The sequence below is a fragment of the Schistocerca serialis genome, chromosome 9 (genome assembly GCF_023864345.2).
Source record: "Schistocerca serialis cubense isolate TAMUIC-IGC-003099 chromosome 9, iqSchSeri2.2, whole genome shotgun sequence".
NCBI classification, from domain to species: domain Eukaryota; kingdom Metazoa; phylum Arthropoda; class Insecta; order Orthoptera; family Acrididae; genus Schistocerca; species Schistocerca serialis.
Window position 1 is genome coordinate 342,593,707 of NC_064646.1, and position 22,511 is coordinate 342,616,217.

Here is a 22,511-nt window from a genome sequence, read left to right on the forward strand (position 1 = left end):
AGTCACCCAATTTCAGAATTCATTTTGAGTAATCCTGCTAAATTCCCAAAATATTGTCTTTTTATATTCATGATTAATATGGATAGTCGTCACGTTCATGTGCCGTCTACAACGCAAATTTAATGTTACTATCCTAGGAACTAAACTGCAATACGTTTTGTATTTCATAATCGGAACTATCTGCATTAACCGTCATCAGAGCAATGTCAGGGAACAGAATGCAACAGTGCCTTGGTACCTACTTGGGGACCTGCTTGAGTCGTGTTCTAAGGAAAGGGTAGTTGCTGGTTCACATTATATTACACTAGCGAGAAGTACCGACTTTTCCTTTTCTCTGCAAACATCCCGAACTAAATTCAGTAACTAAATGCTAAGAATATATTTGCATTGTGCCAACTCAAAGATCAATAGATATAGATACATATTTTTATATTTAAAGCCATTCTCGTTCTGCGTTGGAATAAACATCATTCATTATTTGCTTGTTCTTGTTACGATTGTTATTGTCATTCTCTCACTCGCAAGAGTTTTCGCATTCCTATTTGGTATCGATGCACATGAAGAGTGGCTATGAAAGAAGGGAATACTGAATGTTACGTCATGCAGAATACACTCATTTACTTCGGCTCCTCGTGATCTACGCTACAGGAGAAGTGAGATACATAAAGTTGACAGTGTGAGGACAGACCTGGTAGCACAACTGTGCAACTACACAGTGTTACCAGATAAAATGGTCCTGCGGAATCGAAAGTGTAGTACGGACTTTGCCACAGTAGCAGACAGCTGGTAATTTAGGACCATGACCGTGGATTACACTTTGGTCAGTGCTGGTTAGAGTGCTGCAACTGTAAATGGAAGGCTTTGTTTGATAGTCTTATGCTGATGCTGTCTGAATAAATTATGCCATTGGATACAAAGCGGTTTAGTTTTGAGACCTAACCCACGAGGGGGGAAGGCACAGTGGTCTGCTTCAGGAATTCCAAGCAATAAAACACAAAAAACAACCCAGGAAGGGAGACATGCATTTGGAATCTGTTCATCGTTACGGGGTCAAACAAGAGGGTAACATTACTGAAACAATGATCGGGCTACTTAGTATATAAGAGAGCATACAGATTTCAAGGAGGAAACGTATGAAGACGCAGACTTCCTCGTTATCAATATGTGCGGCATATCTTTCGTGTTAACGAAAGTAAATTCCCGCTTTACCTCTTCTTACGTGTCAAATGAAATGAATGCCATGAGGAATAGAATATTTGTTGACTGCGTCTCTTCTTGCTTCCATCCTTACCAACATATTTCTTCATTCTCGTGGTAATCATGACATTCTATGTGTATGCTGCAAAAGATTGCAAGTGGACAAATTCGACATCGAGGTGCAAAGCGTTATATTCAATTCGAATAAGCTTACGGTGTATTTTTACTTCGTTTGTATTTTTAGATGATTATGAACGTTACGGAAAATTATCTCACATGCTTTATGTTGAATGAGAAACATTGAATGATCCGTTTTGCTTTCCCTACGTTGAAATGATATAATGTCGGCGTCAACAGCCTTCTTCCACGCCGGAAGCTGAAACTTGTATGATTCTGGATTAATGATAATTGAATGTCTCATATGTATACATAGCCCACAAGGCGACGTCAGAAACCATCAGGGGAGAACGCCGCATAAAAACCAAACGTGCGCGCGTGTCTCCACTCTGAAGAACCGTATCGGAGAATCACGGCAAGCATTTCGCTGAAGAGCTGCCTCGTCAGAGAGCCTAGAAATGGCAGCGTCGTAGCAAGTATTTGTCAACACTCTGATAGTGCATTTACTTCCGGGTGTAGGTCGGCGTTACCTCGCTAAATTCACTTGACATTCGTTTTCCACATCGAAGACTCGTACGATATAATCCACTGCAAGATGACACAATTAGAAAGTATATTTAATTTCTGGACTCCAAGAACGGCGTTCTTCACATAAGTAACACCTGTTTGTGTGTGCATTCGGGAGGACGACGGTGCAATCCCGCGCCCGGCTATCCTGATTTAGGTTTTCAATGATTTCCCTAAATCGCTTCAGGCAAATGCCGGGATGGTTCCTTAGGAAGGGCACGGCCGATTTCCTTCCCCATCCTTCCCTAATCCGAGTTTGTGCTCCGTCTCTAATGACATCGTTGTCGACGGGACGTTAAAACAGTAATCTCCACCTCCTCTGTTCGTGTGTTTAAGGTTGCGTTTTGAGGCTCAGGCAACATCGCAGTGACTATATTCCGCCTCTGGCAGCCAGTGTGTCGTTAGCTCAGAGGTTCCCTTGTGCGTTGCAGTGCTTGTACTATAAGACATAGCAGTTCGAATCACGGTAGAAGCCGCTGACTACAACCTTTTATTTTCCATTTAAATTAATGGAGTTGTAAACTGCTAGTAAAAATTTCTTATGCGAAATCTGAAGAATGCCTTTAAACATCAATCTTCGTCCGGTTTCGACTTAGTAAATTAAGTTAATATCATGGATTTCTGCTTTGCAAATTCCAAGGTGCTTCACTGTAAAATACACCCTGAAAAGATTCAAACCGACTGTCAACGATATAAATTTGAGCTTTGTTCGTCATATAGGTCTAACATGTCAGAAGGTTGTTTATGAAGTGCACATATTCATTAATATAGTTCCCTTCTTCTAAATTTTTGCAATAGCATTTAACTGTAGACGTTTTCTAACACCGGCGTTAGCAATTCCTTTCCGTTCTCTGAAACCTTGAAAACGACAAATTTTTCTGGTTTAAATCTGATGACCTTAACTATCACTTCCGATCAACAATAAATACTTCATGAACTCCAAATGTGCAGTGTTCCTGCACTGCTACAGAGCATGCATTGCAAGGTATTCACATAGTTTATCGCATAGACTTACCATAAGGAATGAAACAAGAACTGTAATACACTTTACACCACAGACGCTCACTCTGGCTTGACGAAAACATCCAAACATTGACCAAAAGTTGCACAAATAATTGAGTTTGAAAGGAAAAGAAACGATGTATGAAGCATTTATAAATTCATCGAATGTAGTGAGGTGGTTTCATTTCGTCCCAGTCTATAAAATTAATTTCGTGCCATACTCAGCTCTTGCCGATTAATGTAATATAATACCCGCCTACTAATCAGGGCGTCTGTCTCCGTTGCTTTTGAGCGTGAATGGAAATTGTAGAAATTTTCTGTGGAGCAACATTTAATAATAAAGCGTTTTAAATAATCAAAAGCGATGAGCGGTAGCAGGCGCTTTCGATAAAGAACGGGGGAGCGCAGCGCCGCTGCTGTCGCCACGGCCGCTGCCAGTAGCCAGCAAATGGGTCCCGTAGCTTTGCCGCATACGGCGTCCAGAGGAGGACATTCTGCAGGAAATCTGCCGCAAAATCGTTACTGGATAAAATTTTGATATCGGTGTGTCACAAAGCGAAATAGATTGAATCTGCGCTACCATTACATTCACGTCTTCAGCATTCAGACAGAAGAGGCTATAAAAATATTTTATGCCAGCTGCTCTCGATCCACTGACATTATGAACAGAAACAACGCACGCTACCGCTAGACCACAGGCGTAATCAACCTAGAGTCTCTCTATCATGGGACAAGTTTTCCTCCAGGAAGTGCCGCAGTCTACAGTGTTGCCAGATTGTGCAGATAACCGGACTTAGAGAATTAGCGAGTTGGCCAGTTTTTTTGTCCCATGTCGCGATCGGCGCGGACTTAGCCTCTGAAGCGGCCGGCCGCCGGTCAAGTTTTATGTCAAAGAGTGTACATAAAAACTACAAAAAGAAGCTTTAACATATATCTTAACGAACACCAGAGCAATTGTCATCTAGGCAAGACGGATAAATGCCGGCCGCGGTGGCCGAGCGATTCTAAGCGCTGCAGTCCGAAACCACGCGGCTGCTACGGCCGCAGGTTCGAATCCTGCCTCGGGCATGGATGTGTGTGATGTCCTTAGGTCAGTTAGGTTTAAGTAGTTCTAAGTTTAGGGGACTGATGACCTCAGCAGTTAAGTCCCATAGTGCTTAGAACCATTTGAACGGATAAATTAGTAGTAGCAGATCATTAACTAGGACAGGGAAACTACCAAATTCATGTCTCTCACAATGTGGTTTTGGCAAGATCAAATAATTACCACACTGGGATGTACAGAGACTCTGTACAAAATCGTAAAGATTTTAACAGAAAAGGAGGAGAACTGTAATTAGACAAGCTGCGGGCGTCACTGCTAAACAAAAGAAACAGCGCCAACTCTCCCCCTACAAGCTCCATAGCATATGTCTGTAACGGCTTTCTGATTCGTGATAACCTCTGAGGAAAATACCAGCAAATTCCCGCCGTGAAAGCCTGCATTATACTGTGTAAGAGGAGTAAATATTCCATAGCATGACTCCTGACACAGAGTATTTCAAGACATTTGTTTAAATTACTCGATAAGTGGTGACGTTGACGAGGAGCGGCTGCTTGAAGGCGATATTGCTGCCGAGATTGCCAGCGATATAGCGATTGTTGGTTCTAAGATGAACTTGTCGTCGACGGGACTATTGGATGTATCGGACCAGGAACACAAGGTCGTTATGAGGTTATGTACAAGTGATACTTAGAGCTGTAAATAATTTATAGCCGCAACGTGTTGTCAGTTGTATTGCAAACAGTATCGTGTGCAGAACGGGATTTCCACTCTGAAGCGAAATGTGCGCTGATATGAAACTTCCTGGGAGATTAAAATTCAAACTGGGTACCAGACCGAGACTCGAACTCGAGACCTTTACCTTCCGCGGGCAAATGCTCTGAACGACCTTTTTTTTCCCTTAACTCTGTGACGAGCGCTGCACTCAGCTACCCAAGCACGCCTCAAAAGCTGTCCTCACTGCTTTACTTCCGCCATCACTTGCACGCGAAAGGCAAAGATCTCGAGTTCGAGTCTCGGTCCGGCACACAGTTTTAATCTGCCAGGAAGTTTCAATATCGTGTGATCACTAAAGCTGGTAGCGAGACAAATCAAAATACGAAATGCAGTGACACAATGACGATGAAGCTGATCCCTCTTGTTTAATTATACGTCAACAGAAACAACAATATCAGATCGCAACAATGGCAAATGACAAAATGGTTCCAATGGCTCTGAGCGCTATGGAACTTAACATCTGTGGTCATCAGTACCCAAGAACTTAGAACTACTTAAACCTAACTAACCTAAGGACATCATACACATCCATTCCTGAGGCGGGATTCGAACCTGCGACCGTAGCGGTCACGCGGTTCCAGACTGAAGCGCCTAGAACCGCATGGCCACACCGCCAAATGACATTTCATTCAGTTACTCTCTGCAGTTTTTAAGGAGGATTGAAATGGAAAATTAGTTTCCTGACACAAAAGAAAGAACTTGATGTATAAAATCCGTCTACTATGTGTTATAAATTGTTATAAATATGATTTAGTGATTAGAGAATAAACGGATTTCAACCGTCTTCTGTTATCCATGACGTAATTCGAGTACACAGCAAAGTTTTCACGAGATATTAAGGCAACCAAATAGAAGAAATATTTCTGGAATGAACATTCAGATGCGTAGAATTGTGTTGTTAACATATATGGCCACCGTGGTCACATTATCTCGGGACGGCGCAGGCTTGTCCGCAATATCTCTTATAAATTTTGAATATCTTTATGTTTCTAGCACAAACTTGTTCCTTTCGTAGGTGCTGTGGATTTGGCACAGGCAATTTATAAACACCTTAACAATTTGTATTTGATACCTGAAATAAATTACGCTCTTAGGTTGAGAGAGCAAAATGAACTCACATCACGCCACTGTACCGTCACGCCAGGGTGTATCCACAGTTTCGTTCACATCAGTTCGCTTAGCCTAGTACTGAACGGCGAAAGCGAGGTTATGAGTCACCATTCGTGATACAAAAAGAACAGAGTATAGTATCGGAATTGAGGAACTAACAAAAAGACCTTTTATTAATGACCAAAGCAAACTTCATAACGTATGTTCTTGATCACTTTCGTTTGCTGGTGCGCTGAGAAATGAAACAAAATTTCAAAACGTCGACATTTACTTGCTAGCGAAAATATTGACACACAAAATAAGAACATATCTCACAACAGCTGTGACGGGAAAACGGGGCCTCTTTTCTTTGTCCACTATGGTCCCTTTTTTTTCTTATGTAACTAATAACGTCATTAACATTTTTTTTTTCTCCTTCATTAAACCGACCTTTTCATTTGAAATGTTACGCAATCAAGACTGCTTCGTTATCTTCGTTCTTATTTAGATACATTGTGGGCGTCAGCACTGTTCTGTTACTGTAAAACCTAAATAATTTTTCACTGTGAGATATCTTACCGCAAAGCATAATAATAATAATAAAATAATAATGACTATAAAGACACAAAAAGCATAAAATTTACTATTATAGCAGGAGTGAGCGCGACGAAAATAGTTTTAACTTACGACGTTAGCAAACGACGATACCGTCAAAACTTTCTTCACGAGAAGGCTTGACGTGCCGTCACATGACATTACGGTCCGTTGACGATCTGTGAGGATGCCGCCTTTTTAAATGCACTGTGGAATGTTATGACGTGACATGCCGTGACGTGATGTGACGGACAGTATGAACTGACGTTAAACAAATAGCGTCGTCTTGCGTTTAAAACATGCGCAGAACGCATTTTAACTCTATGAAGGCAACCAGAGATAACATTTAATAACAGAACGGTTAAGTCCCTCAAGATGGCGAGCATAAAACAGACAATTACGATAAAAAAAAAGAAAAACGTGAAAAATACGTGGAATATTTCAAGCAGCTAACAAAATGAAAGTAACGGGGCAACCGCGGAAAATAGCCGGTTTTGGGGGCGGGGGGACAAACTAAAAACACAGCAATAAACCTAAGATTATTTCAAAGCCACCAAAAATACAAAACCTCAAGCATACGAATTTCTCTAGAGTAAACCGAAAGAAAAAGTACATAAGACACAAAATTGGAATCGAATATATCACTTGACCTATATAGCTCAAACGAAGACAGCGACATCAGACCTCCACTCCACTCGCACCCAAAAGAGCTACATAACAGAAAAAAAAAAAATCACAGAGAACTACCTGAACTACCTCCAGGATAAACGGAACATAAAATCCGAAAAATATACAACTGCAATTGAATATTTCACTTGAGCTAAAGCAAATTTGAAAACCCTTATTTCAGAGATATTTACCTTCAGCAAACTAACTAGTCCGACAGTAAATGGTAAAGCTCATCAAAACGTGTTAGTCATAGACAAATCCAAATTAATCAAGGCTGGCCACAAAACATATTAAACACACACACACACACACACACACACACACATACACACACACAGACATACTGTACTACAGATAACAAAATGTTCAAACGCTAATCGAAAGCAAACCACAAACACAAACATTAAGTGTAAAAACCTAACAAACTGCGAAGAAGACTAACAGCACAAAAACTAAAACCAAATAAATAACCTATAACTACCAAAGACACGATCCCATTCAACTAAAACGTTACTACAAACCATAACACAAGCACAAACATCCATCATAATGAGTGAGTCACCGCTAACAACCACACGACCGCTATAAAAACAACTCATTTCAAATTCACTGCGTGTTCATGACGTCGCATTCGAAAAATGTTCTTGGAAATTATCCTCGTTTCACTCGCAAAAATTTGAGCTGTGCGCTCAGTTTCGTGCCTAACTTCACCATCAACAAACATGACAATTTACGGAATCAGCCAAATAATAAGAAACAGCACTGAAATTATAATCACCTATCGTTTCATTTGCAACAATTTAAGTTGCGTTCTTCCGTTCCAGTCCAACCTACTTCGGAAATCACATCAAATACGGGAAGAAACAAATATTTGTGAGAAGCATTTATAAATATATTCGCTGCTAGTTTCTCTAGGAACAATTTAAGCTGTCCTCTCAGGTTCCACCCTAGCCATACCCTCGTAAATCACGACATATTTAGAATAAACAGCATCGTTTATAAACCCCATAGTTCACACCAGTTACTAAGACAACCACAGACAACATTTAATAACAGGCTACTTAATCCTTCGCGTCGTAAACTCACAATGAAGGAGGATAAAATCAAGACTGGGTTTAATGTCCCATTGACATCGACATAATTAGAGTTACTGTAACTTACTACTGTGAGTTAATTCAGAAGACCCCTTGCACGGAAAATTCGTAGGAGTGTGTATAATTTGCAGAATTTCGATTTTCCTGTGACTATAAGATTAATAAATATTTAGGCTTCTCCAACACAAATTGCTTCAGGCAAACCGTGATACACAGTTCGGATGAGCGATTCAAGATAACTGCCATGTCGAAGATCTCTATATTCATTACACGAACATGCTTCTAAAAATTTATGTCGTCCGTCCGGTGAAAGGTACGATGGATGCCACGAATTAGCAGAACTCATATGTTTAGTGATCTCTTACCTTCTGACCGCTGTCGTAGCCCGGAGCTCTTACTTCACTATACGGTTTTCTTACGGTTTTTGTGACTGGATCCCGATACATTCACGTTGCTCGCCTGTCGTCTCATTTCAAACTGTTGCTACGCAACGTTGTGAACCGCTGCAGGGATTCCTCTATTGTTAAGAAATGCGGCACGACGTGATTCGCCCGTCGTTCACTCTTAGACGACGTGCGGACAATTATCACAGCTTCTTATGGTAACTTTACAGCGATAATAGTGGGGCGTAACTAGACTGGGGCACCTCGTACAACGCTTCTTGACCTCCGACGGAAAAGGGACCGAAGAAGAAAAAAAAGAGGAAAAATTAAAATGAAAAGAGAAAGTGCACAATTAGTGAAATCGATCAATTAAGCGAACTCTTACGTTTCGTTCAAGTAACCAATGATGTTTCTGGAGATTCAGAGGTAAATATACGCATATCATGTACGTCCTCTAAAGAGGACAAAAAATCATTATACAGGGTGCTTTTTTCCACCGTTTACAATCTCTAAGGACTGATCGATGAGAGGATACGGTACAAAGAAGGTCAAATGAACTTACGTCCGGAAATACATGGTTTCCATGCTGGAGACCATTTATTCAATCATACATTGTTAGAGAGACTACGATCTAATACGCGCTGTACCATGCAGCTACAGTTACAGTATGTGTTTAAGATGGTTTCCACGTGCCTCAACGTATGCTTGTGTGCGCCGTAGCATGTTCTATCTCACACGTTCACATGCTGCCTCCGAAGAGTGTCACAGACAGCATAATACTCTGCTCCAGTGTCTCCACGTCTGGAATGGGCTCTGCATGAACGATACTTTTGAGATGGACCTATAACTGGAAACTGCATAGGTTGAGATCCGGTGAAAGAGCAGGCCATGCAATTGGGCCCCCTCATCCGATCCATCGACCAGGCAAGACACGATTGAGATGCGTGCGGACGGTAAGTGCGAAGTGGGCTGGAGCACCATCGTGTAGCAGCCACATAATTCTTCGAATAATCAATGCCGCTTCTTCCAGCAGAGGAGACAAAGTCAACCACAAGACACGCCGTTAGGTTCGGCCCAGTGACTCATAAAGTTTGTTCACATGTTAATAATTGATAATATTAACGACATTGCTAAATGTTTGATAAAGCTTAGTACGAGTATCTTATTAATCATATGCTCTGGAGAGTGTTCTTTTGTTTTTGTTTTAAATAATTGTTATTGTAGCTTACTCCTTTTGATTACAAATATATTTGTTGCTTTTTTTGCAATAGAAATTAACTTACCTGACGTGTAGGAAGGTGACAATTATTTATATACCTTTTTACTGGTTTACCTAAGCTCACGGTCCTGATTTGTCACACACACACACACACACACACACACACACACACACACACATACACATAAACACACTGGGATTAAAAATTATTTATCATATTCAGTGTTGACCTCCTCGTGATGAATACACCTCTCAAGAAACTGTCGGCTGCAGTGAGCCGTGGTAGCTTCGGTACGCAGATGCCGTCAGTGCCCGCTCCGCTTATCTTTGATGAGATCGTTTACAAGAGTTCACCTCTTTGTATGGTCTTAATAGCCTACACGAAGTCACACGTCAGGAACTGCAACCCATAGGCCCACTGCTTAAATTTGTCTTCCTCTTCGCCTTGTTGGCATGATAACAATGACGTATGTTTCATAACACACACATCAGAAAAAGTTTTGCATCATCCCGGTTCCCAGAACTCCAGAAGACAGACGTAGACTGTTAATATTGTATCACAGACACAGTCCCTTCGACTGTTCAGAAATGTCACTAAACCCGCCAAAAGGTGTAACAACCATGCATGAGCAGCTCGTGTTAGACGGAGGGGGTCCGACAGCCGATCAGTTCCAGTCATTCCACTAAGGAGGTAGACGGCTCGTGTTGTGTGTAGTTCAACCATGCCTAGACGGTCAGTACCACGGTTCGATCACGTCCACATTGTTACTTTGTGCCAGAAAGGGCTCTCAACAAGGGAAGTGTCCAAGCATCTCGGATTGAACCAAAGCGATGTTGTTCGGACATGGAAGAGATACAAAGAAACAGGAACTGTCGATGACATGCCTCGCTCGGACCGCCCAAGGGCTACTACTGCAGTCCATGACCGCTAACTACGAATTATAGCTCGGATTAACCCTGACAGTAACGCCATGTTGAATAATGCATTTCGTGCGGCCACAAGACGTCGTGTTACTACTCAAACTGTGCGCAATAGGCAGCATGATGCGCAACTTCACTCTTGACGTCCATGGCGAGGTCCATCTTTTCAACCACGACACACGACACCATGCAGCGCAGATGGGCTCAACAACATGCCGAATGGACTGCTCAGGATTGGCATCACGTTCACTTCACCGATGTGTGTCGCATATGCCTTCAACCAGACAATCGTCAGAGACGAGTTTGGAGGCAAACCGGTCAAGAGGTATACGGCTCGTGTTGTCTGTAGTTCAACCACGCCTAGATGGTCAGACCGCGGTTCGATCATATTGTCACTTTGTGCTAGGAAGGGATATCAACAATGGAAGTGTCCAGGCGTCTCGGAGTGAACCAAAGCGATGTTGTTCGGACAGGGAGGAGATACAGAGAGACAGGAACGGTTGATGACACGCCTCGCTCAGGCCGCCCAAGGGCTACTACTGCAGTGGATGATGTGTTATAACAATAACAATATGGTAATAATACATATATGAATGGAAAAAAAATGATTTGAAGTATATTACAATTGCATTCTTAGAAATGTTGTGCTTGTACGATTTTTGGCTAATCGGACCTCCTCTCTTACATTTCAGTTGTAGATCAGTCAGCGGACCTCAAGGACACCGGTGCATGTCAAAAATAAGAAAATCCTTCTTACTTGGTTCCACTTCAATAACAAATACTTAATACTGATACCAAATCTTCTCTTATTTTACAACATATATTGTACAAAACACTCGTAGCCCGTCACACTTCGAGCTGCAGCTCTTAACAGAGTTTCTACATCCAAGAGACTGAGAAACAAAAATTGAAAAATTATATACATAAATGATATTCCATTAAATATTCGAATTTAGCGTGCTGACAATAATGTTCAGTTTGCTTCGGCCTCTATGTTGGGTTTCGCGCTTGCGCACTGGCCGATTTGGCGGCTAAGAACTAGTCGCTAACGGTCAACAAGTTAGCTGCTACCGTCACACGTGCATGAACTCGTCTTCTTAATGTTGATTTCACATTGAGTGTCACACTTTCTCCTGAGTACCACATATTAAAGAATTGCCGAGCGCGTTTGTGTTCATTCTGGGTGCAATGGGTATGTGCTTGCAAACTCGCTACTTTCGTTTGTAATCAAGACTTTAATAAATGTGGCAAAGGTAATGTTAATCAGAACACAGGGAGGAGTTGTGATCTAAATAACAATAGCTTTATTCATTCTTAACAACACAAGACAAAAAATGGCAAAAGAAACGTCACACAAACGTTTTCATTTGACGAACGCTTGCATTAATATGGGGTCTATGGTGGACAAAGTGATCAGTTGGGGATCGACACACGACACTAACCAGAACACTAATCGCTTTATCTGACTTCATTCACGTGAATCCGGGGTATGGCACAAAGACTACACCTCAATCAAACATCTATACTTTACTGTTCCAAAAAGAAAAATATGATTCGAAAGAACAGGGTGCTGAGAAACATACATTGGAGCCCTACGACGAAGCCGTGAATACTTTACCCCTGTGCTGGTCAGGGTGGTACACCATGATGCGTTCGGCTAGAGAGACTGTATACAGGCTCCCTACGTTCGGCGACTGAAGTGATGGACGGCAGCAATCTGTTATTAATGGCGCGCACCCGAAAAATGCAAGTACGCGGTCTCGCGTTCGGCTAATTCGGAACGCAGGTACCTGCCTATGAGCCTCTGATACCCCGGTGGATTCCAGTGTGCAGGTGGACACGTTTACTGGTCTGCCAAACCAATTTGACATCGTCCCATGACTATGCGTGACGGAATATGTTAAATGTTTAGACGGCCAATAGGTACACCCAAGCATCACTTGTGTGCATGATGCTACGAGGCGTGTTTTTTAAATAAGTACCGTCTTGAAATTAAAAAAAGACGTGCTGAGATATGTCAATAATTTTATTTTTACTTGAAACCTGTACCTCAATCTACTTTTCTACATAATTTCCGTCAATACTGAGGCACTTGTCATAGCGTTGTACCAGTTTTTGAATACCCTCCTCACAGAAGTCTGTCGCCTGACTTGTTAACCAATGCATCACCACTGTTTTCTTAGTGCTAAAGGCCTAAAAGCGATCGATATTCATCGTGAGATCTGTGCAGTTTACAGAGAAAACATTATGAGTGATGGAATGGTAAGAAAGTGGGTGAGAACATTTAAAGAGGGCCGCACAAATGTGCATGATGAACAACGGAGTGGGCGTCCTTCGGTCGTTAGTACCGAAAATGTTAACGGACGTGCACAAAACCAAACGTTTAGACAGTGCATTGACTTTCCATGAGCGGTACCACAACGACAGTGATGATTTCTTAAGCTAAATTGTTACGGGAGATGAAACATGGGTAGCCTACGTCACACCAAAATCAAAGCAACAGTACTTGGAATGGCGGCATTCAGATTCACCCAGAAAAGTGAAGTTTAAGCAAACAATTTCTGCCTAAAAAATCATGTGCACAGTTTTTTGCGACAGAAAAGGAGTATTGCTTGCGGAATTTCTGCCTCGTAATGAGACAATCAATGCAGCAGCTTACTGTAAGACATTGCACAATCTGCGCCGTTCAATTCAGAGCAAAAGACGTGGCAAGTTGAGCAAGGGCATCGTTTTGCTGCAAGACAATGCTCGTCCGCATGTGGTGAATCAGACCAGAGATCTGATTACACCTTTTCGATGGGAAACTCTAGATCATCCTCCGTACAGCCCCAATCTTGCGCCCAGTGACTACCATCTGTTCCTGCACTTGAAGAAACACCTGTGCGGTCAGTGTCTTCAGGACGATGACGAAGTCAAAACAGTGGTGATGCAGTGGTTAACAAGTCAGGCGGCAGACTTCTATGAGGAGGGTATTCAAAAACTGGTACAACGTTATGACAAGTGCCTCAATATTGACGGAAATCATGTAAAAAAGTAGATTGAGGTACAGGCTTTCATGTAAAAATAAACTCTTTTTTTAATTTCAAAACGGTACTTACTTAAAAAAACACGTAGAAGCAGTACCTCTGATGGTTCAGAAGGTGACTGGTACAGGCTCAAAGTGGCACACTGGCAAAGGACACAAGTCTCACCGTTTAGGTAGAGTCCTGCTGTTCTTTACTAGCAAAGCAAGAGTGACCACTTCTCTTTCTCTCCAATTTCCTCGCCAGCTCGGTAGGAAAGCACATTTACATCTTAGACTACTCTCACTTCAGCATAAGCCAATCACAAGCTGGAGTGCCGCATCCGAAGATGGGAGACTGCTCCTTGCTCTGCATACACTGATTTGACCAATCAAAGACTTTAAAGTTAATTGGGAGAAAAGAATAAAACGATTCAGCTTCGCGGCCTCTTTCCAACGCGTATACGCCGTGTCTTTTGTTAACATGACCAGGATGGAACCACAGCCCTCTATAAAAGGATTGTTATCTCCCCTGTTGTACCCATTTCGAAGTTTCCAAAGAACGGCCATAAACTCACTAAAAGCCTCATGCCTTCACAAAAATGTTTTGTAACACATTCTGAACGTCTGGGCGCCAGTGACTTGTCGCACGGAAATTCGCAGAACTCTCACAGTCGTCTCATCGACTTCCTGCCTAACAAGGACCCATCCTCTGATTTATTGCTGGTCTTCAATGCTTTGGCCATTGCAGCGGCGTCTCCCTAGTGCTAGTCAGCCTACCTGGACGCGACTGGTAACCGTCCAGCGCCATCCAAACGCGTCTGCATAATTAGACCGCGGTACTCGGCAGTCCGGAAATGTTTTTCACCCAGGTTCCGCAGAAAAAACGCTCTTCCCTCGGCTCTCAGCCGCCGTAGGCTTTTACTGCAGTCGTTTAAATCGGCACCCTATTCCTTTGAAGGCAGCACAGAGCACAAAAGCAAGAGCGTTAACTACTGCCCACCATTTCATCACGATGTATGAAGTCAGATTGTAATAAATATCATCTTCAAATGGTTCAAATGGCTCTGAGCACTATGGGACTTAACAGCTGAGGTCATCAGTCCCATAGAACTTAGAAACCTAACTAACCTAAGACATCACACACATCCATACCCGAGGCAGGATTCGAACCTGACTGAAGCGCCTAGAACCGCTCGACCACCGCTGCCGGCAAAGATCATCTTCCCTAAGAACATTAAGCGGCATGACACCGAATCACAAGTGAGAGTGATCTCTCACATATTGTTCAAAATCCGACTCTGTGGCCAAAGATCTCCATTTTTACGTCTCTGGCTTCATTATTACCCGTCGTACTCACATTTTCAGTAGAGAGAGAAACCTAGTCAACAGCATCTGTCGACGAGGTAAGTACTGGCTCGAACAACTATATTTCATTATTTAATGCATCAAGCGTTGTGAGCCACGATACTCAGAAATTATTTTGTTGCACACGCATGTTAATGTGACCACACTTGACCGTCCACTTGTGGAAAGACACGTAGCCATCCAAGACATTGTATAAATTGCTTATCTTTTAAGTTCATTCCTTCGCATGGAGTTTGGTTTCCAATGCAAATTCATACAAGTATTGTGTTACAAAAATATATATAACATGATAGCTTATACCTTTTGCTGACATTCCATCCATCACTTATACTACAAACATAAATTTCTTAAGTTTAAAATGTCATAAATTTTTCATTAATTGGGTTCTGTTACTATAGTTTGTTTGTTAGTTTCAACTTATCTTCGTTCACATCACATATACAAATTAATTACATACACATAATCATGATGCAATACAAACATTTGATACATTTATACTTTATTTTATAGATAGGCTTTTATCACTTATGGGAGCTCATGTCCTCCTTAGGTAGAGGAGGGAGAAAAACATTGGAAATAGGACTAAAACATTATGCACTGCTGGCCTAACTACGCTTTCGCCGCCTCCTTTGTTCGAGAGGGAAAAAAGGAAATACTCATCTATTGGTTCAAGGATTTATGAGGAAATGTTACTCGTACAGTCATGGACTAGTTGCCAAGGAACTTTTATTTCATGGGAATAGTGTGTACTGACTAATTATGTCCGAATGAACAGATACCATCTTAGTATATATATTGTAGACTTATCTTTCTCGAATACCTGGATATGTCATTATTGGAGCTTTCATGTGACATGGTAAAAATTAATCAGTTTTTGTAAAATCACATGCTTAAATGTTTATGTGTAGTCTGCAGCGAATAGGTGCTGATAAATGTCACGGAGATATACTGCGACGATGCGTATTTCATTTTTCATTTGCCTTATGACCTTTGTGTAAATATCGTTTACTTGAGGTGCGGCACATTTCTTCATTTGGTACCTGCTACTCTCGATGTAATTCTCTTCTTCTGCGACGTCACAGTGCACTGGTCGCTGAAAGAAAAAAAAAGTCTTAAAACTAACTCAAAACTAATTTCATTGCGCCACTGATATATTGGGTCATTACATCCGTCCGCAGATATTTCCATACTTTGTTTAAATTCATAGACATTCGTTTATTCTGTTGCCCATTATGATCATTTACTCTGCAAGGAAAATTATTTGACATTTCTTACGATATTTGGTCGTTTCTCCTTAGCTTACATGTCTCGTATATTTTTTCATAATGCTTCTTTTTGCTTGTAAATATATTGTATATAGCTTGGTATTTAATTAAATCTCTGTGTAGATATATCAATAGGTTCCTTAGTTCATAGACAGTAGATGCAACTGCTCAGTATTTCCGTTTACTATCTATTTAAGTTAAGTACATGTACTTGGTCTCGCGGTACTGTTCTCGTTACCCGCGCACGGGATCCTGGGTTCCATTCGTGGCGGGGTCAGGGATTTTCCCTGCCTCGAGATGACAGGGTGTTGTGTCGTCTTCATCATCATCATTCATCCCCATTACGGTCGAAGGAAGGCAATGGCAAACCACCTCCGCTACGACCTTGCCTAGTACGGTGGTGCGGGTCTCCCGCATCGTCCCCTACGGACCTCGGAGTTTGGGACCTCATCATCATCATCATCGCTTGTACACATCGCATTCCTATTTGGTTGCGCCTTCTGCCGATCTGTCACGCATGTGCACAGGTCGATGCCTCCTCTCCTACTACTGATGTCAGCGCGTATTCTTGAGCACGGACAGATGAGCCATAAGCTAATTCTGTTTATCTCTTTGCTTCACATGGAGGGGTGTATTACTTCTTACTGCTGTTAATTTTATGCTTATGTGTACAAATCAAAAGAATTACTTATGCCTGTACACATTACTTTATCTTAAAATACACTACAGAAGAAAAATTACACTTAGAGTTATATACACTATGTACAATTATCTTATGATAGAAAGAAAAAATGCTACCTAGCTTCATCATTCTATAAAAGCTTTTATATACTTGTGAGGGTGGAGACCCTTGTCTCTCCCTGTTTTCTCATAGACTAATCTGTACGTCCGAGGGTATGGTATTTTGTAAATTACATATGGTCCTGAATAGAGTAATTGCCACTTCTTACTCAGTTTGCCAAATTTTGTCGATTTAGGGAGCGTCCTTAAGAGAACTCGTTGCCCTTCAAAAAATTTTGTAACACATTTCAGTTTCTTATTATAAATTTTGTTGCTATACTCGGCCCTGTTTTCTAATGTAACCATGGCTTGTTTGATTTTGTCTTGTAGTATCGTTTCTATAGTGAGTACCTTTGGTATGGGTGACTCCCACTCATTCGTTTGTTTTGTCCTGAACATCAATTCGTTACGTGTGAAACCTGTTGAAGAATGTGGAAGGTTATTGATAACTTGAATGAAAGGAGTTATATATTCTACCCATCGGGTGTGTTTGCGAGGGGTGTATGTCCTAATAAAACGGTTAAATTCCTTAAAGAGTAGTTCTACTGCGGCTTGCTTCTGGGCCCTATGAGGTCATAAATTGTTTCCATTTTGCCCAACGAAATATGAAGCATTATCAGTTAGTAGTACCTTTGGTTTACCTACTCTTCTCAAATAGTCTCCCACAATTCTTTTTTCTGATATTTGTGGCTGTTGTATTTTTAATAGCATACATTTTCACATGCTTCGAGAAAATATCGTATAGTGCTACTACGTATCTTAGTCTTCCGTTACTTCTTGGATATGGACCAGCTATGTCCAGGGATACTATATATAGAGGGTTTTTTGTGAGTATTGGGTGTAGTTCAGTATATTTTGACACATTGGACTGCTTTGATTTTTGACATATTGCATATTTTCTTAATACCTGTAGGACTCGTCTTCTCAAATTTGGAAAATAACAGTGTTGCGATTTTTTCTGTTCATTTGCCTACTCCATAACGTCCACATACTCCATGTGTGCGCCTTATTAATTCGTCGATATAATCTTCAGTAATACACACACACACACCACTGATCAGGTTTTTCGTACTTCCTATGAAACAAAACGCCCTTGTACTCCTGATACCATTTACTTACCTTTCCACCTACCTCTTGCTTAAGGTTTTGCATGGCTTTACCCCATCTGAGATCTTGCTATTGTATAATTTTCATTTGCTCACAAAACTTATGATAATCAGACTGTTGTGTTGTACCTTGCATTAATAACGTTTTGAATTCTGCAACTTGCTCTGTTAATTCACCAAATTCCTCTTAACTTGTGGTAACTTAGACAAGGCATCTGCAATAACATTCTGACTTCCTTTAATGTAAATGATCTCGAAATTGAATTCTTGTAAATACACTCCTGGAAATGGAAAAAAGAACACATTGACACCGGTGTGTCAGACCCACCATACTTGCTCCGGACACTGTGAGAGGGCTGTACAAGCAATGATCACACGCACGGCACAGCGGACACACCAGGAACCGCGGTGTTGGCCGTCGAATGGCGCTAGCTGCGCAGCATTTGTGCACCGCCGCCGTCAGTGTCAGCCAGTTTGCCGTGGCATACGGAGCTCCATCGCAGTCTTTAACACTGGTAGCATGCCGCGACAGCGTGGACGTGAACCGTATGTGCAGTTGACGGACTTTGAGCGAGGGCGTATAGTGGGCATGCGGGAGGCCGGGTGGACGTACCGCCGAATTGCTCAACACGTGGGGCGTGAGGTCTCCACAGTACATCGATGTTGTCGCCAGTGGTCGGCGGAAGGTGCACGTGCCCGTCGACCTGGGACCGGACCGCAGCGACGCACGGATGCACGCCAAGACCGTAGGATCCTACGCAGTGCCGTAGGGGACCGCACCGCCACTTCCCAGCAAATTAGGGACACTGTTGCTCCTGGGGTATCGGCGAGGACCATTCGCAACCGTCTCCATGAAGCAGGGCTACGGTCACGCACACCGTTAGGCCGTCTTCCGCTCACGCCCCAACATCGTGCAGCCCGCCTCCAGTGGTGTCGCGACAGGCGTGAATGGAGGGACGAATGGAGACGTGTCGTCTTCAGCGATGAGAGTCGCTTCTGCCTTGGTGCCAATGATGGTCGTATGCGTGTTTGGCGCCGTGCAGGTGAGCGCCACAATCAGGACTGCATACGACCGAGGCACACAGGGCCAACACCCGGCATCATGGTGTGGGGAGCGATCTCCTACACTGGCCGTACACCACTGGTGATCGTCGAGGGGACACTGAATAGTGCACGGTACATCCAAACCGTCATCGAACCCATCGTTCTACCATTCCTAGACCGGCAAGGGAACTTGCTGTTCCAACAGGACAATGCACGTCCGCATGTATCCCGTGCCACCCAACGTGCTCTAGAAGGTGTAAGTCAACTACCCTGGCCAGCAAGATCTCCGGATCTGTCCCCCATTGAGCATGTTTGGGACTGGGTGAAGCGTCGTCTCACGCGGTCTGCACGTCCAGCACGAACGCTGGTCCAACTGAGGCGCCAGGTGGAAATGGCATGGCAAGCCGTTCCACAGGACTACATCCAGCATCTCTACGATCGTCTCCATGGGAGAATAGCAGCCTGCATTGCTGCGAAAGGTGGATATACACTGTACTAGTGCCGACATTGTGCATGCTTGTTGCCTGTGTCTATGTGCCTGTGGTTCTGTCAGTGTGATCATGTGATGTATCTGACCCCAGGAATGTGTCAATAAAGTTTCCCCTTCCTGGGACAATGAATTCACGGTGTTCTTATTTCAATTTCCAGGAGTGTATAAACACCACCTTTCTAGTCTATGGTGCAATAGTTTACATGTTAAAAGCGACTGATGGTCACAGTAAACCCTGGTATTCTTGACCCACAAAAAATATTCAAAATTTTTAAATTCCCTTATTACTGCTAAACTTTCAAATTCTGACACAGAGCAAGATCTTTCTGCTTCTGATAATGTGGGACTAGCAAAAGTAATGACCTTGGGTACTTCTTTACCGTCTTCTTCTCGCATCTGGAACAAGCATGCCCCCAGTCCTTGAGATGAGGCATCTGTGCATAGACAAAAATCCTTGGACATATCAGGGTGGCTAAGAATGTTTGCATTGACCAATGCCTGCTTAATGTTACTAAACTCCTCCTGACACTTAACATCCCATAACCAAGGCCTATTTTTTCGTAACAAAATGAGTAATGCATCGCTGTTCATCAGTTGCTGTGGTACGAATTTACGAAAATAAGATGAGAGAGGACAAGTTACTCTCTCACGTATAGTTTTTATACAGAAAATTATTATTAAAGATTTTGTTACAACCTACTGCACCTTGAGCGAGACTCTAGAAAGCTAACTGCCTGATCAGACGTTGATGGAGCCTGGTAGGGCACTAAAAGCATGAAGTATTTTTATGCTTCTTAGCTCGTAGAAACGGCATGTTTGGAGTTGAAAGCAATTGGCGGCGAGCTCACCCCTCAGTAAATCTTGCTGGACAGGTCCACAGCCGTACAGGGCACACAGGGCAGCCCCTCCTCGAGATAGGTCTCCAGTAGAACAAGGCCGAGCTACCTGCAGCAGTGCCAGTGGAAGGCTGGGCTGGGGGCGACAGACTGAAGGCACACGTCTACACAGTGGAGTCGTAAAGCGAGCATTGTATGCAGAGCCACGAGTAATAAAAATTTACAAGTTTTTGTGTTCGCCGATACTGCAAATAGGCCTATGAACCACTTCCATTGGCCGCCTCAGTTGTATGAAAAACTATGGAATCTGAGAAACGTTTCGAGATAGAATCTTTATTACACCTCATAGCTAGGACTAACAAGTTCCAAGGCACAGGCGATTCAGATAAAGATCTTTAAGATCGTATCTGTTCGCTTGTTGCCATGGGAAGTGATATGACTTTGGAGAAAATCATCTTCCCCCTCCGCGAAAACTTAAAAAAGCCAGTAATTGGCCGTTTCTTTCTTTTCCAGAGATGCAGGTTTCTTAACTCTTGCTCTGGTTCGACATGAATTTGTGCTGTCGTGTAGGAGGGGAGATTTAGCGCCTCTGTGATTGGCTCAAGACGGCGTGAAGGCGGTGTCGTTCGTGCACTTTGTGGGAAAAGCGGACCTTTTTTTTTTTCAGGAGAGGTGGGAAGCACTTGCGTGCTGGACTTTGGTCTGGTAAGGGCACTTCTGGTCGAAGCTCTGGCATGTGTGGTTGGAACTTAAGACCTGTCCTAAGACTGACTTCACTTGCGATTATTTTAGACTGGGGAGGCTGTGGTGAAGTTCTTACTGTACTGACAGTGTAACTTCAAACATCTCGGACTATTCATTTGCCGAGGGCACGCTTATTCGTTTTTGGTATCCTTGGGTGCTCTGTCATATAAGTGAGCCAAATTGGTCCTTGGTACGACCAGGGAACGGATGTGTTACACACTGAAATCTACTGTGGTTTCAGGGCTCTGATAGAGAATAAATCGCTATCCGTCTGCCTGATCGCTAGACCATGAGATTTTTGGATTTGTTTCGTGGCCGCGATTGATTCACATGTGCTGTCTTACGTCTCACCTCCGCCGCACCCATTTCGCCAGCTGCAAGTTACATCGCTGCACGAAGCAAACAGGGTAACGTACTGCCGCTCTGGCATTGTCGGGGCATGCGGATCTCAATCGCCACTTGCTTTCACCATGTACCTACACAATGACCGCTACCTACGGATTATGGCTCAGAGGAAACCTAACAGCAACGCCACCATGTAGAATAATGCTTTTCGTGCAGCCACAAGACGTCGTGTTACGACTCAAACTGTGCGCAACTTCACGACCAGCGCTCATGGCGAGGTCCATCTTTGCAACCACGACACCATGCAGCGCGGTACAGCTGGGCCCAACAAAATGCCGAATGGACTGCTCAGGATTGGCACCACGTTCTCTTCATCGATGAGTGTCGCATATGCCTTCAACCAGACAATTGTCGGAGACGTGTTTGGTGGCAAACCGGTCAGGCTGAACGCCTTAGACACAATGTCCAGCGAGTGTGTCAGGGTGGAGGTTCCTTGCTGTTTTGGGGTAGCATTATGTGGGGGTCGATGTACGCCGCTGGTGGTCATGGAAGGCGCCGCAATGGCTGTACAATACGTGAATGCTGTCCTCCGACCGATAGTGCAACCATATGGGCAGCACATCGGCGAGGCATTCGTCTACACGGACGACAATTCGCGCCTCCATCGTGCACATCTTGTAAATGACTTCCTTCAGGATAACGACATCAAAAATGGTTCAAATGGCTCTGAGCACTATGGGACTCAACTGCTGAGGTCATTAGTCCCCTAGAACTTAGAACTAGTTAAACCTAACTAACCTAAGGACATCACAAACATCCATGCCCGAGGCAGGATTCGAACCTGCGACCGTAGCGGTCTTG